Genomic DNA, 17,532 nt, shown 5'->3' on the forward strand with positions numbered 1-17,532 from the left:
CAAGCCACACCTGAGATGCGTGTCTCGCCGAAATGACAATCAGCAGGCAATGGAGATGTTCCATATAGGCCAAGCAGGAACTGAAGAGTCTGCCATGCAATGAAGACAGTGAATGTTTTGATTGATTGTAACAACATTTTGGGGGAAATAGGCCTGCTGTTTGTCTCCTGTTTCTTGGTGACTAATATTAAGTTTGGTACAGATTTTATTTTCAGACTACATTTTAGTCTCATCTAGTCTTGTCAACAATATTGCATGTTGATATTGTCACATTAAATGTTCTATAATGTCAATCCTCTCCTCTTCATCTCGTCTTAGTCATCTTTGGCAAAAATACTTTGTCTTCGTCTCATCTCACAAAATGAACACTAATAAGTCTTAAGTTCCAAAAAATCACTATCATGGCATTAAACAGCCTTTTTCTGCAATACTTTCCCATTGAAAAAGATTGGCCTTGTGGTCAGTCTGAGACAGCATCCCAATACTAATCTCTATCGCACATTGACTACAGCACAATGCCATCTTGCTTAATGAAATATCATTACAGATATAGCCTACTGTATGTGTGAGTGAGATCCATCAAAAAAAAATTTCACCAACTGTACAAAGAAATGCAGGATACCCAAGATATTTTCCTCAACTCTGTGCATACTGTACAAACAATAGACGCTAATGACACTTGGCAAAGACTAATTCGCCCAGATCAGCCATACACACTTCCTCTCCCTCACGTGACCTGGAAAAAGACGCCGGGTTTGTCAATCAGGGGCTGCAGCCTAGGAGAGTTTCTAGGTCAGGTTAAAATTCATGTCATGCCGATTAGCTGGAGGTGTTAATGTTGGGGTTCCTGCCACAGTGAGTTCGCTGACTATCTGATCAATGTCATACCGAGGTGTCACCACAACACTGCAAAGGCAGGGAGTCACATACAACCTGACAGCCCCTCTTCGTCTCATGACACACATGTGAGCGCAATCAAATATATGTTTACATATCAGTTATAGCCTACTCAGCATGCCATTAACATAATGTATGGGCAAAAAAAACATATAAAGGGGCATCGCAATTACAAGCAAACAGCCTGTCCTTTTTTTGTTTTCTCATTTTTCATTAACAGCTGCTTGCAGGGCCAGCTATGGTGCATTAAACATTTCAGCAAAAGCCATAAGATACAAGACATGAAGGAGGGGAAAATGAAGAGTGGTGGAGTAGATATCAGGAGAAATGGCCCAGAGCTTGGCATGGAGAAACACAACATGGATTGTGAAAGCTCACTATGTCAACAAATGGGGCTCTGTTGAGCTTTTGTATAAATAGTAACCTATGGAATATTTTAGAAAATCATGATTATCCCGGTTTTAAGAACAGATTAGTCTTTCCTACTCCATTTGAAGGGTGCCAAGACACTTGTGTCGCAGGCACTTGATGTCTCCATTTGGAGCATGATGTAAATAATTACAGTCAATTAGCATTTAATTAATGAGGCAGAAAGAGGAAGACAGCTCCCCAGGCACAGTCTTTTCTCCCACAACTTCAGGCAAACAAAACATCTCTTCTGTTGACAATGTGCCATCTGTCTCGCCATCCCCTGCCAAAGACAAGCTTCCCAAACCCATTCTCTGCTAATATGACACGTTGAAAAATTAATCGCCCCCCAGGGGCTATGCAATTACAGCCTAGTGTTAATTACCTAACAATTAGCAGCCGTAATTTCCAAAGGGCAATCAACGAATTAGTGGTGCACTTCGCATACACATGTTCACAGCCATTTTCACCCACTCAAAGATAACCAGTTCCTCCAGAATGACACCTTCATGACTTGCTGAATAAAATTTAATTTGCACTTTTGCCAATCATCTGTACTAATGCCCCTCAATGGAGCACTAAATCTCTTCGCACCTTTGGTGGTCATGTTCATTTTTATTACTTTATTAATTTATTCACGTTTTTTTCTGTCATTTTTTCTGTCAGTGCCACAAGCATTGTTGCATTCATTACAACCAGGGAAAAAACAATGAAAATGGCATATTGTTAAATTTTACACAAATACCCCCTTGTATAACATTTGTATTTGTTTTCTCATACTGCTGAATTTAATTGAAAACAAATTTTGCAGCCATGCTTGGAGCACATTTCCCTTAAATCCTTTCTCAGTAAACAAGCCCCCGATTATTAAAAATAATAATAATAATAATTGTAAGGCATGTCATCAGTCAAATTCTGTCATAAATTCCCAATATAGATAATTTTCAATGATAAAAGCAAACAAAACATATGGATGCGGCTTATTAAATTTTGCAGATATGGATCTGGCTAATTTTGAAGATTCGCTTATTTCACTTCGATCAGGCGTAGATTTCAGAGGTGCCATATTTCTAAAGGCAGGCAGAGGAGGATGTGACAGCCCACCAGCCTACACAATCACTAAACAGACCCATATTAGCCTCACATTTTAAAACCATAACTCAATCATGCAAACTGTTCAGCCTCATACATTTCTTTATTTAACCATTTTTCTTAATATTTCCAGATATTGGTCCTGCGCAGATGGCCTTATATTGGCCTTTTATTACTATATTCTAAGGCACAAGCCCTCATGTGTGATTTAGAGAGGGGGATAATATCATTACATATCAGCAATATATATTCAGGGCGTATGATACATTATTTGAGCTATATGTGAAGACGAGCAGGCAGCCAGCATTCATATGTATGTGTCGGCCTCGGTCACCTTGAATAATTAGAAACCAGCTTCAGTGTCTCACCCCTGGCATGGCCTCAAGTCTAATTTAAATGTCAACTTCGACATCCCCAAAAAGTACCAGTGGCAATCACTGAAAGGCCTAATGGCTTTCCTGTCTTGTTCTTAATTTGCTGAAATTGCAAAATCAATACCTGCAGTTGTAGTCACAGCTACTTGCTTTACTGCTTTAAGATAAAGTCCATGGTATAGGGCAATCTTCAGTTTCAATTTGCAATTTCCAGCATCACAGTCTAGTCTAGTCCTTACCACTAACCAACTCTTACAATGCCGTATAACCTAGGCAAGCACTGGGATTCACACTGCAATCACAAGACCCTAGAACAACTACTCCTTATTTAGCGCAGAATGTAGCTAAAAGCGGAAAATATTCACCGTTGATCTGTTTAACAGTCATCCTATTTTCTAGATTTACGCGGAAGAACACTTGAGAAAGACATGGTGATCCAAAGGGGAGGCGGGGGTGTACCACTATACCTCTCCACAGTCCATCATACATGTCTGCACACATCACACTAGCAGCTGTCCATCACCACCAGGTAGTCTGGCCGTGCAACTCACACAGAGACAAAGAAAGGCACCGCAAAACAGATACACATAGCGAGAGAAATGTGGTGTGTTTGCTCTTACACCTGTGCTACAACACAGGTTTAGATTACTACAAACGCTTCTCAAACCATACCACAAAGAAATGTTACGATATAACACAAAAATCCACAGCTGTTCTTGGTTCATGGGTTTGTAAACAGCAAACAGCACTTTTTTCCTATTAAATGAATTGGTGCATAATAAACTAGCTGAGAGAGAGGGAAAAATATAAACTCATTTAAAATGTCTGACATGAGTTTGTGTCTCAGCATGAAACAGATTAATGTCTTGCAACACTGACTGTGCGGGATGTCATTCTCATTAACTTCTTTGGTCACATAATGACACCTCTGCTACTTGTACTCTCTTAATTGCATGTTGATGGCCAAATCTGCCCATCTCTGGTCTCTTGGCTTCTGGGCTGGGGCTCTGATCCCTGATCCAGGCATCAGGCAGTCAGGGGCTGGCCGGAGCCCTGCACTTGATTGCAGAAATAATTTCACATGTTCCAGGACAGATTAAAGAAAATTTAATCTGGATATTAAGAACATTATATGTCAAAGTTAAGGGTCATGGCTTGGTACAGTCTGCCATGAAAGCCATAGAAATTAGAAATGGATTTGATGAGGGCAAACGGAATGAACAGATAGAGTGATTTTTAATCAGCCGGCCTCATCTTCATGATAAGTCCAGTGCTTCTTTTTTTTCCTTGATATTTTTTAATTTTTTTGCATCTTAATATTAATATATATTTTTAAATCACGTAATACAATAAGCAGATTTGCTGAAAGATGGAGAAGTATTTCACTAATGTTAGTGATGGGGAGAAAAGCATTTTAAAATGCTGTACTGCAGCATGCAATAGAAGAGTCCAGGCTTGAGTTTAGTGTTTGCTCCTGATGAATATTTATGGCGTTCAGCTGTAAAAGTACTTTATGACAATGCAAATAGTTCTACACGGCACATCCTCCTTGTCATTTTTTTTGCATACTCCGTATACGAATGTAAAGAATGTGCTGTTTACCCTTTCCCCATCTCAAAATAGCCGCCCAACAATGGTTCATTCCCCAGTCTCATCCTTGTGAATTTCCCTTCCTTGACAGATTTGCCAGTAGTCTAATATATTTGTGGAAACAGTGCCACCTACTGGCCAATTGAGGGCAGTCAACAAATGCATGGCTGAATCATAAAGCCAGTGATAGACATGCAAATGATCATCCTCTAGCAGCAGCTATGTCAGTGGATAAGGTTTACACATGCACAGTGGGACACGGGCATTACTACCTTTATGACGGTGCTGAAATCCTCACGCAGCACAGAGAGACAGAGCCTTATCAGTGTGGCTTCACACGGCTGCTCAACAAAGGGACTACAACATACAGCAGGACGCTCACACACCTACACCGTCATGAAATGAAGAAAAAAACGCATTTGTGTCCATTATGCCTTTTTACACGCTCAGAGTTAAACTACAACCTCATCCAGTGACTTGCTATGCACTGTAAAAAAAAACATTAGGTTTGACAAATATTTAAATCCTGTCCTGCTGTACAGTGCGTGTGTGTGTTTCTGTGAGACACTCAACATATAACTGTCAGAATCCGTCCTAACACAAACTGCCTGGCAATGGATATAGTGTATATATATATATATATAAATGTAATGTGTGTATAATCACATACTGTATACATACACACACACACACACACACACACACACACACACACACACACACACACACACATACACAGAGAGAGTGAGAGGAAAATCTGCCTGTTTTCCCAGAAAAGGGTAGCTCAGAGCAAACTATGTCCCTTCCATCTGACTACATGATTACACTTAAGCCCCCATAGTTAAGGTGTTTAGAATTTCCATATTTCCACGTGTTTGGATAAGGAAGGTGAGAGACTCTTGGAGAGCGAGAAAAAGAAGGTGGGAAGGGCTGAGGAGCAGCCAAAGGGTCTTCTGTACCCTTCTAAAGGCATAGGAAGGGCACGGGGTGGTGGTGTTTTTCTTTTTTTCCCCTTTTTTTTGGGGAGGGGGTGTGGGGGGCACCGCACACTGTTTTCATTAGTGACCCGCTGGTCAGTGGCCCTCTGAAGCCGCCTTTCTTCCCTTCTCCCCTCCGCCTGTGCGGTTCACATTACACCTCCCAGCTGCTCACTGACGCTGAGCTCTCTCTCTGCCCTCTACAGAGTTAAAAAAAAAAAAAAAAAAACAATTGGGGAGGGGGGGTGAGGGGTGAGACAGGTTTTACCATATGCTACACCACCAAAGTCATCTAGTAAAATATCAAGAGTTAGTAACTACTTAAGATTTCATTGTTTCTAATTAAGCCCAACTGCAACCAGTGGTCTTTTTGACTGTTAATTTGTTCAGCTACCTCACTTTGACAAAACACAAGCTTGAGTAGTGTTGATAATAATACATGGTAGTTGTTTAATATTAATAATAACCTTTTTCATAATTAACCAAATAAAGAAACACAAATGTAAGATTTGTTTTCAGAGTGTAACGGCTAAACATTAACTCAACATATTTAGGGCCTTTTGATCCTTGCAAAAAAAAGTGGATGGAGGTACGCTGGCATCAATTACAGGATGAGGTCCATATTACAGTGCAAACAAAAACCTTAAATTCAAAAGCGTCTTCCGCAAATGTTCCTCACACAGTGAGCATTTACAGTCTGTGCTTCACATCTGATGGTACAGACAGCACCACGTAGAATCACTCTAGCATGCTCAACAACAATCGTACAGCAATTTTTCACACACAGTTTTAACATTAATTTAGTAAACCATATCAACTTTGAAATTAGGTATCAAGTGGAAAATACACAAAAACATGATGGTTATGATGGTGATTTAAATGGTCTAAATGAGGTTTTAAAAAAAGTGCTAAAATGGGTTACTGACATACTTCTCAAAATATAAGCAACAGCCGACAAATATATTTTTCTTTAAAAAAATAAATGTAAAGGGGTTGATGTCTTTTCACAGGTAAGGGAAGCATAAATAAATCACCAAAATGCATGTATACTGCAGGGGAGACAATGGCAGATGTCATTGTGAGGACTATTATACTACAGCTTCCACATTAGGACACACAGGTTGGATGAGAATCGCCCTTAGACCCCCCCTCCCCCACACCCCAGCCCAGCCTCAAGCCAAGCGTTCACGCCTTCAACACATCATTGCTTCAAATGAGCATCAGCAAGCCAGAAGAGTCTCTGTCTGCAAATCACATCCCTTAATGATCATTTGACTGCATTTGTCCCAAGAATCACTCATCTTCTGCTCTCTCTCTCTCCCTTTCTCCTTCCTTTTCTCCGACTCTCTCTCCTGCCGACCAATGGGACGCAGTGATGAAGCAATCTTGGCCCCTTGCATGATTAAAGATGATGGATAACCTCTAGCAGATCAAAAAAAATAGAGAGATAGGGGAAGAGAAAGGAGACCAAGCGCGCGGGCGAGCGAGCGAGCGAAAGAAAGAAAGCCAGACTGCACACGATAAATCTGCCCACCTTAAATGTCAAAGGGACTGACATGCCCTCATTGGTGTGGATGTGGGGAGGAGTGCGTGTGGGGGGGGGGAGGCAGAGAATTAACACACGAGGATTAAGCCTAGGGGAATACTGAGGCGTCTGTAAAGAGAGTGCTCATCCCTGTATCAGCAGCACAGCCCCGGCTGCCTCCCGCTGAAGCCTCATCATCAACCAGCCTCATCTGAGCCCCAGCATCCTGCACAGACACACACGCGCACGCCCCTCATCAGGAGGAGAGCAGAATTACAACAACGTCACATTCAAGACGAGGCTAACAGCGCTGGAAATGGCCTTCACGCAGGCACACACACACACACACACACACACACACACACACAGACGGACAGACGGAGGAGAGACGCAAATGGGACACAACCCCAGAAATTACACAGCGAACCGACAAGACAGGCAAGCGATAGACAGACAAAGCCACATGCAATTTGCATTGAAGAAAGATTAAATGGAGGTCAGGAGAAACAAAGAGTCACATGCTGAATGCGTCGTAAAAATCTGAGTATATTTACCAGAGTGCTTGCCTCCTCTCTCTCTCTCTTTCTTTCTTTCTCTTTCTCTCTCTCTTTCCCTGTGTGACTGAAGCGCCCCAATTCAGGCTGTGCTTGGCGAGTGTGTTCAGGAGTGAGAGTGTGTGTGTGTGTGTGTGTGTGTATGTGTGTGTGTGTGTGTGTGTGTGTGCGTATGTGGTGAGTGTATGTGCAAGTGTGTATGTGTGTGTGTGTGTGTGTGTGTGTGTGTGCATGCCTCCTCTCGGACAGAAAAATCAGACAGGGTGATAACACAGTGCAGCAGGCACACTCACTCACTCACTCTCACACACACACACATGCACACACACACACAGGCGCACACACGCACAGCCACGCACGCAGCCACACACAAACACACATGCGCGTGTGGTACCGTGGCCCCGGAGATGCGTGACCCAAAATGACGCCCAGGAGTCAGCCGCTGACCCTCTGCGAGCTGGTGCGGGGTGATTAATTCCCTTTGCCCTTGACACCAGCTCCCCCATATTCTTGTGAATCCATCACTACCCCCCTCCACCCCTACCTCCAGCCGCACAGTACCCCACCCCACCCCACCCCTGCTCCGATCCCCCAAAATCCTCTCCAATAGAGAACACATGGACCCCTCTCTCCTTTAGGCTCTCTCTCTCTCTTTTTCTCTCTCTACCTCTGCTTTCTTCCCTCACTCTCTCTCTCTCTCTCTCTCTTTCTCCAAAAAGAGGGAATGCACGCCACCCTGAGCCTTCCTCAGAAATGGACATATGGGGGAAACGTGGAAACAGCGCTCAGCCATCACACAACACGCTGTTCCGCCGAGCACCGACTCGGAGAACAAGCCACCACAGACGTCACAATATTTTTCTTTCTGCCTCTGTCTCCTCTGACCGCAGATTCTTCGATGGTTGCACCGCCACAGCGGCGGCGGAGGCCGCTGCTATTTTCTGACAGACCAAATTACCCATTCAGCCTCTTTTTTTTCCCTTTTTTGATTATGTGCCGGACAGCAGAATTTTGGGGCGCTGCAAAATGCTAATTTTTTCCCTCTTTTTTTATTTATTTTTTTCTCTCCTCTCCCTCTCTCCTCCTCTCCTCTCCAAGCCAGCCAGCCAGCCTGACACCATGACAGCAATCCCAGCTGTCACAAGGACACCATGAAGAGAGCAATCTACCATCCAGGGATATGAATTTCTGATCAGTGGCTGGCAAACTACTGCCGAGGCTTACCGTAATCCCATTGGACAGCGGCGGCTGATGAACACTGGGAAGCGGGCCGCCACAATGGAGAGGAGCTCACAATTGCAGGCATCTGCCCACAATTTAAAACCATGCGAGCGCAGGCGGTAGTGTGCCGCGAGACGCGCAACAACAAGCTGTAATTTAGCTGCTGGAGCAGTTATGTAGATTACTCTAACTTGAGCTGCCCTTTTCAGGGGATTTTTTTTTTTTTCCTCTCACACCGTTTGCTTCATTTTAAATTACCATTCTGTCAAACAACAGCCTCCGGACTACAGGAATGGGGGTGACACACTGTTTAACAAACATTTTTACATACTCCCCTCTAGGTCAAACGCTACTTAATCAAGTTACATTCAGCTCATTCTGGGCAGCACAAAAGGTCTTGACTAATACAAGAACAGGTTTATTAGCAAAATAGGAGAGGGTGTTTTTTATTATTCAACATGCAGGTGGCTGATGTCCCTTCTATTATAATATCACAATGGGTTGTCAGACCACTCTGCTATTTGCACATTTTAAGGACACTCTGGCTGTTCCACCCAGGCAGACGCTAGCTTTCCACTGATGTGATGTAGCATTTCCGACTCACAATGTGTTTAGCTTGGGGACCTGGGAGTCTGTGTGTCCGCATAACCATGGGACCTCCTGCACACACACGCACTGCCTGATACAGTTGACCAATGCTACCAGGCAGTGCGAGCCCAAGGCAGACAGCGCACCTCCTCAGAAAGGTCATGAAGTGTATACTGTGTGCTCACCTGCCCGGTGTAATTTTGCAAATGTTATTGCACGTCTGTATCAGAGTGTGGCATAGGGTCCTCTGTAGTGTTTGCAGCACTTCCGTGTTACCTTTTCTAGTGGTAAAATAGGAAAAGGTGACGGGGCGGGGGGGGGGGGGGGGTCCTCTCGCTCTACTTACAGACTGTAGGCAAAGAGTAAGAGTAAGGGGGAAAAAACGGATCAGAATCACACCTTGCACGCTAGCCACTGTTCTTCAAAGGCAGTCCAGCTGACAGAGTTTCCAAAAGGAGCTGGGTCTCTCAGATGTTCTGGTACAGACTGTGCAGTTTGTACAAGTTTCCACAGATCAGAGAACTGAACAGACTCCTGTATCAATCTACAAATAGATGGCCGCTTTTGACAACGTGTACAATTAATTATGAATGGGACTACTACACATCCAGACAGAAATTATTATTTTATGTAATCAAGCTACAAAATAAATTGAAATAATACTTTCTATTAGTTATTGCAAAATCAGACACACACACACACACACACACACACACACACACACACACACACACACACACACACACACACACACACACACACAGTAACAAAGCAGTAACAAAAACAATATGAAATATGAAAACTGAAATAGTATTTCTAATCAGTAATTACTGCCAGCATCAATTGTGAGGTTAAATAATGAATTATCCCTGCAGAGGTGGAATACAAATAGATCTGTTTCATATTTACAGTGGCTTACAGCAAAATAGATTTACAAGATATTTTTTGTTTACTCCCGCAAAGTCGGCAACCTCCCCACCTAATGTTTAACACACTGAATAAGTGCATAAGGTGCCTTTGATCAATCACCCAGTCTTTCTTGTGGGCTTTGGGGAAAAAGCCGCTCATAATTAATAACACATTTCAGAGTTATAGTTCATTATTCAACAGGGAGTCAGAAGGGCAGACTTCGCTTACAACAAAGCTGTGACACTCGGAGTAACGAAAATGTATCGACTCTTGCAAGGCAGGCGGTGGGGGATCGGATCCAAAACACGTACCGCAAAATTGCAACTAGCAGCACACTAAAACAGTTTGCCTCTGCTGCGCCGCTCATGATGCGGTGTGCTGAAATACGAGACAGAGACCGTGTGTGGTGCTTTGCAGTGACACAGTGGCCTGACGCCACGAAAACAACATGGCCCACAAGTTGAACTTTTCAACTGCAGAGAAAAGGAACAATGGAAAACAGCACGTCTTCTCTGCGGAGAATCCTATAAGTAGTGAGAAATCAGATTTCTGGATAATGACGGGCAGAGCTGTAATGAATGTGGCAAGTGTTTTTCTTGTTATTTTTCTCTCTTGCTTCCAGAGCTTAAGTTTGGACACCCACACACCACACACACACACACACACACACACACACACACACACACACACACACACACACACACACACACACACACACACACACACACACACACACACACACACACACACACACACACACACACACCGTCAGGACACCGTGGGACGTTTTGACGTGCTGACGCCATAGTGATGGTGCGAATGGAATCAGCAGAGTTGAGCTTAAGCAAATTAATTCACCTGAGTAGCAGGATGGCATGAGGCGCTGAATATTAACAGGGCTCTTATTGTAATTGCATGATTAGAGTATTCCTCGAACTCCGAATAAAACCATTATTTCTGTATTTTTACACTCCAATTTAATCAGAGTGCCCCCTCCCGTGACACGGTTATATTTATGTGTTCTGTGTTTGCAGGCCTCTGTTTGTGAGACACCTGATGTCTTCTTTCTGTCTCTCCTCACTCTCTCCCCCCACCCCATCCCACCCCACCCCACCCCACCCCACTCCGCCCCACACACACACACACTTTTTTTATTTTCCTGCTGGCAGGAAGCAGGTAGCGTGATATCACCCTGATAAAAGACAGACAATAGCGCCCAATCTGAGGCCATCACTCCCCCCACTCCCTCCACCCCCCCACGCACAACCCTTATCCACCCCCCTTCCCTTTCTCCATCTCGCTCTCTCGTCCACAGACGAGCCTCACCCATCGAGCACAGGTGATTTACAATATGGAGAGGGATTGCTCGGGATCTTCATGATGGGCCCCTCCGCCTAGGCAACAATATTAAAGGAGGTTAAGGAAATGAAATTAGGACTAGGGCTCAGCAGCACGGGCGAGCAGGCGAGCGAGGGCGAGATTGGGGCAAACCGAGGATAGGGGAGAGAAACAGATAGGAAGGGAATGCATTAGACTGATGAAAGTGGTGCAGGGCCGCTCGCTGATCAGGAGTTCGGGGATGAATACTTTGCCGGAGCAAAAGAGGAACGCGGGGAGGAAGAGATGACAGCGCCTAGGGGGTAATGAGAACACGCCACATCGCACGCTCTCCCCCTGCTGATTGTATGGAGGCGCCTAATCTGATCACACTAAGGGAGGAAGGACCCTCATGTCATTTCTGGGGAGGGGTGGGGGGGCTAAAGGGAGAGGGGGGTGCATTTCATCCTGCCATTGTGGTGATGGAGCAGCCTTCAGTCTTGAGCTCCTGCCCCATGATGAGTGTCTCGCATATGAGGGGTTACAGGAAGTTCACGTGAACGAATGAAGTCCATTCCCAAGGAGCACAGAAGATAAGGATGAGAGAAAGAGAGAGAGAGAGAGAGAGAGAGAGAGAGAGAGGGAGAGAGAGAGAGAGAGTTAGGGAGTGCAGGCGGTGTTTTCAATTTACAGCTAGGGCGTGAGGAAACGCACGTCAGACGGAGAAATACAAAAAGCTCCCCACAGAGGTGGCCTGGAAACACCTGGTGAAGAATGTGCATTTGTCCGCACCCCCCACGACCTGCCAGGATGAATTGTGGGATTGGGCTCACTCCCATATGAATTAGTCGAAAATTGGAGGAGCGAAATTTTCCACAAATTCGATAGTCACTTCAGCTTACTTTCATAATCATCATTATAAACACTGGATGGCACAGCTCAAACTTACTGCATATATGAAACTTCTGCAGGTGCCACTGTGTGCTGCTTTAAAAAGAAATACCTATTTTTTACACCTATTTTTTACCTGTGTTTGATTTGATAACTCAAACCAAGGGCAAGTCACATTGCAACTCGCCTTTAAGCTAACCCCATCCTGACACACGCAGTAAGCTTGAATTACAGGAGTCAGCCAAGCAGCCGAGTTTCAAATAACCAATATCACCTCATTATCACGGAGGTGAGCAGAAATATTATTGGTGGCAAATTAAGCTGTTACATCTGCAGCCATGTTGAAATATACAGTGTAAATAAATGCGCCCCACCAAAGTTTGACTTTATCAGGAAGCATGCTGAGTTCCAATCTTCCCCTAGCAGGTAGGTTATTTACCTCATGGGCGTATTGGGGAGCAGAGGGGTTGCCAGGGCCTATCTGCCCCAGACACATGTCTGACAGGATGGTTCAGCAAATATACAAACGCATTTTTAGAAAAAGCCAGGTTGCATCTCCAAAGACACAAATATGCACAGGGAGTTCTCCAGGTGGAATTTAATGCAACATGCATTTCAATTCTATATAGTGTGTGTGTGTGTGTGTGTGTGTGTGTGTGTGTGTTGAAGTTTCATTTCAGTATAGCAAAACAAGCTTTGCTTACAAATACATGTTTGTCTTCCATGTGACAGTCATAGAGTATCAGTATGAGTTACAGTGATGATTCCAAATCCACAACATTCTCTGGAAGGAGATTAATATTTCCTGTACATCATTTAAAACAAAACAAAAAAAGACCCATGCAAACTTCCAAAATCAGGATAGGAAAAGCTCTCATGAATTATCTTAAAAAATCAGATTCCGGAGATTCGGGAGATGAATCCAGGCTAAATAAAACATGCCATTTCAGTCTCAACAATGGCCTTCCCCTCAGAAGAAAGAGCCCAAATGCACTAAATGCATGTCCCCTGTAGCCTTATTTATCAGTGGAGTAATGAGAAATGTATTATTCCACGCGGGCCAGCGCTAATGGAGATGTCCTCTCCAAATGTTGTTTATCAGGGCCATAATGAGGGCAGTACTACACCACAAGAGCAAGGCCTAATGGACTTAAATCCATTTACAACAACTTTACAAAAAAAGAAAGACAGAAAAAGAAGAGAGAAAAAAACTGCATATGGGGTGCAATTTCAAGGTGCACGAAACTGTCAGCAATCAGTTTCTCTCATTTCCCACCCGCTTCAGTAGAGTAGTCGGCCACAGCTCCTCTCAGTGGCTCACACATCAGTCTAGGCAGCGGGGGCTGTGATCATTTTCTTTGTGATTAACGGTTCTATAACTACATCACCCAAAAATGATAGAATGTGTCTAAAAGCACATTAGTCAGTGTTAAATAACTCTAGAACTTTCATCTTTGTGATGTGCCCGCCAAAGTAAGAAAGTCTGTGTTCTGCAATTACTTTTGGCAATCATTAGAAAGAGTGAAGTGTAAATAATTTACCTTTCATTTACGATAACACTGCCTTTTTACAAAAAAAAGGCAGAAGAAGAGGAGCACTACAAATCTAATTATTTTGCTCAAGCATTTGAGGAGAGTTCTTTGAAAGTACAAAGGAAGCCACTGAATCTGTGTAATTAATTTCCTATTACTATTTACATGTACATTTCATAATTATTCAAATGTCTATAGAGTGAAGCGTTTTCTGGGGAAGAGAGTGATTTTCAACGCTTGGCTTCCCATTGTAATCAAGGTCTTTCTAACGCGATATCTGAAGGCCACGCCTGAGTGAATAATTCAGCAGGTTACAGAGATGGTGGCTGAGCACAGAGCACTAGTGTTATAAGCGAGGCAGTAAAATATATTGGGGAACGATCACAAAACACTGACACGTTTAATGGAGAAAGATTAGGCTGTACTACATCAACTGGATTTGAATTGAATACATTTCACGAGTGCTTTCTCCCATGCTGGGTGGACAGACTGTGGACAACACTATCCAGCTATCCAAAGGGCCCAACAACGTGTGTCTAGCCCTGTATTTGCCTGTCAATTTGGTTCTTTGTTTACCAGAATATACAGCAGGGAGGACATAGCGCCATGGAAAGCAAAACAAGAGCACCATGGACATACTTCACCTCTACTTGGCGAGGGTCAAGATTTAAGCATTAGCCTAGACACCCTATAGAAAAGGGTTTATTTGGCATCACCAAGGGGAATTTGAAGTGGGTTTGCGTCTTAAATTGCAAATGGATGCAAGGTTTCTTCCACCCACAGTCAAGTTAATGGCAGAACATTCTGTTGATCCTGTGCAGTCAGTAACGTTGGGGAATTATGAGTAAATGTATGTGTGAAAAATGACGGGGCGCAATCTTTACCCTTAATCTCTCAGTGAATGGCAGCCTGGTCCCCTGCCTGACAGACACCATCAATTCTAAACTGTACTTACATTACCCCGCGTATATGTGCTGAGATTTTCTACTCGCTGTTGCCAACTCTGAGAGCTGAGTGGGGTGGACCCCATTTTGCAATGTCAACTTTTCCTGACAAGTCTTGCAGTGTTCTTGGCCACCACATTTTGGATTTTTTTTTAACCTGACAAATAAGATGGGTGACCAAAAAGAATGACTGTAAGGGGGGAAACCCCTTAAAATGTTCCAACGTGTTTGATTTATACTGACTCACTGGACAAACCCCCCATTAGTGAACTAGAGGCGCATTTCAATTCTTGTTTTTGCATTTTCCAAATAACAAAAAATGCAAAGGGACCGTTGATTTCCATGTACAACAATGACAGGCACCCTGTGTTCCTCTGTGCCTTCGATCTCACTACCAAAGCCTTGTAGTGCCATCTAATGGTGTACTCTGGGACGGCAACGCAAAGACCCCAGCTTTTGTCCTCTTTGTATCTTTCTTTTTTTAACACCGTCAATATATTGCATTGAAAAATAGCTTATTCATTGTGGGAACTGCTATTGATTTATAATGCCAAAGGACAATATTGTATGGGTCTGCACAATTGTATTGTTTGTCTATACAATATGCGTGAGTTTGCTTCCTCATTCTATTTTAAAGGCAGGCTGGAACCTAAACAACTAGGGCCATTCGAGGAAAGGTTTCAGAAAAGGCATTCTCAGCCTGAGAATTAATACAGAATACACACACACACACACACACTCACACAACACACACACACACACATACATACACACACAACACACAACCGCTCTCTCTCTCTCTCTCTGAGCGCAGCCTCACTGTCATTATAATGTCAAGCGGTTGTGTGCAGGCATCCGCCATGTAAAGCAAACACAAAGAAAGGAAATGCTTATTTTATCCCCTCCACACCGCTCAGTATCAGCTGCCAGGACTTAATACACACCCGTCACACCGAGGAAAGGCACTCGAAATGAGGCGAGTGTGACTGGAATACGAAAACGCCGGTTCAAGTTCGGGGGAAAAGGCACACGTGGCATCCCAGGGCTTTTCATTAAAGGGCTGGGAATGCACTGTGTCTCCTGCATAAAACCTTGCGGTTTAACCTGATCCGCTGCGTGGCTCTATTACGGTGCTGATTGGGGATTTGGGCCTGTTTATTTCTCAATCCTCTCTTGCACGGGTTTTGGTTCCTGGAAGCTCTCGTGGCAGAGCATGGAGGCACCACTGCATCCTACGATTCATTGGTGCCTTTTGCATTTTTGACACTCACAGGGTCAGACACTGGCCTCGTAACACAGGTCACATGTAGAACATTCACAGTTCTTTACACAAACGGAGGGATTGCAATCTACTGCTATTTTCTCCTCTTTTTTGTTGAAGAATTACTGAATTCTCTGATCATGGCTTTTAAAAAAAACCGTGCTACACAAAAGTACTACTGCTGCTGGTTCCAGTAACGATCACAATGAACCCAAAGGCATGTTGTAAGGCTGTATTCAAAAACATAGCATTACTGAAGTGAATGACATTCAGTTGAAAAGATCGACAAGAGCCTTGTTTACTAGCACTTACATTCCTTTTCCCCTTTTCCTTTTAGTGTTTTTTTTTTCCATTAAATCTTTGAATGAATGGTCGGTGATAAGTGAGAGAAATTCATTCTATGTCCACATTTTATTAAAAGCATCCCTGTAAACACCTGCAATAACTCGCAGCTTTCATTTAAAGCAACCTCTGGCACTTCACCTTAAACAAAAAGGCCATTTTGACTGGAGGCAATGTATTCTGAAATGCCCAATTTAATTATATTAGGTGTCTGCATATTCAATCCAATCACTGCCAAAGAGGAGGTCAACACAGTTACTGAGAGGTATAGACTTCCTAAGCGCAACACCATACTCCACAATATACATCAGTAAATAACATTTCTCTTTGATATATTTAATTAAATCAATGAAATTAAACCAACTTGTAAAGCATTTGTGCATGCTCTGTTTGAATTCTAGAACTCTTGCCTGGTCTGGCCTGTCTGAATATTTCAGAACACCTACAGTAAAGAAATTCTTACTCATATCCATTGTATTCCCTATCTGAGAGCTGTGCTCCTTAAAGCTTGATACATTTGGTCTTCTCTTAGAAGACAAAATCATCTTCATGATTATTTTGTTGTTGTGGTGGTGGTGGTGGTGGTGGTGGTTGTTGTTGTTGTTGTTGTTGCAGAGCTAACTCAAAAGATTATGGGCCCAGTCTACTTAATTCAGAATGGGAAATTGTAGCAAATATCATCAGGCTTATGATCTGAATAGAATGGCCTAAGCTACTTCTACAGTAGGCCTATGTCTCAGCACACATTAGGCCATTGGATGTTTCAATGTGTATTTTGGAGACATAATGTAGTCTACAGAATATAGAGTTAAAACACAATTGTACTGTCGTCAAGCTTACCCATCTTGGTGATGAAGACGATAGAGGTCCTTCTAGAAGCTTCTGACTTCATAGGGCATGTCCTGACTTGACCTGCTGCCTGAAAAGTGAAACATTTTAACGTAACGGTTTTAGACTCGCCGCAGGAAATATGCTAAGTTAAATTAAAACACCGAACAATAACCTGTATATGACACAAATGTAGTTCTCTCACTACAGACACAGCTAAATGTGTTTAAACTTTTCGTCACAGTGTTTTTTTTTTTTCTTTCACCGAATTAGCCAAGTAAA

At 43.3% G+C, this 17,532-nt stretch overlaps 1 long non-coding RNA gene across 1 annotated transcript in view; it reads right to left on the reverse strand.

The window, feature by feature from the left end:
• Positions 1 to 17,335, reverse strand: part of LOC134065638 (uncharacterized) — a 123,304-nt gene extending 105,969 nt beyond the window's left edge. The window contains exon 1 of the long non-coding RNA XR_009936315.1: positions 17,263 to 17,335. This is a non-coding gene — a long non-coding RNA (uncharacterized LOC134065638). The remainder of the gene's footprint in view (positions 1 to 17,262) is intronic.
• Between the last annotated feature and the right edge of the window lie 197 nt (positions 17,336 to 17,532).

Source organism: Sardina pilchardus, chromosome 19 (assembly GCF_963854185.1).
Source record: "Sardina pilchardus chromosome 19, fSarPil1.1, whole genome shotgun sequence".
Taxonomy (NCBI): Eukaryota; Metazoa; Chordata; class Actinopteri; order Clupeiformes; family Clupeidae; genus Sardina; species Sardina pilchardus.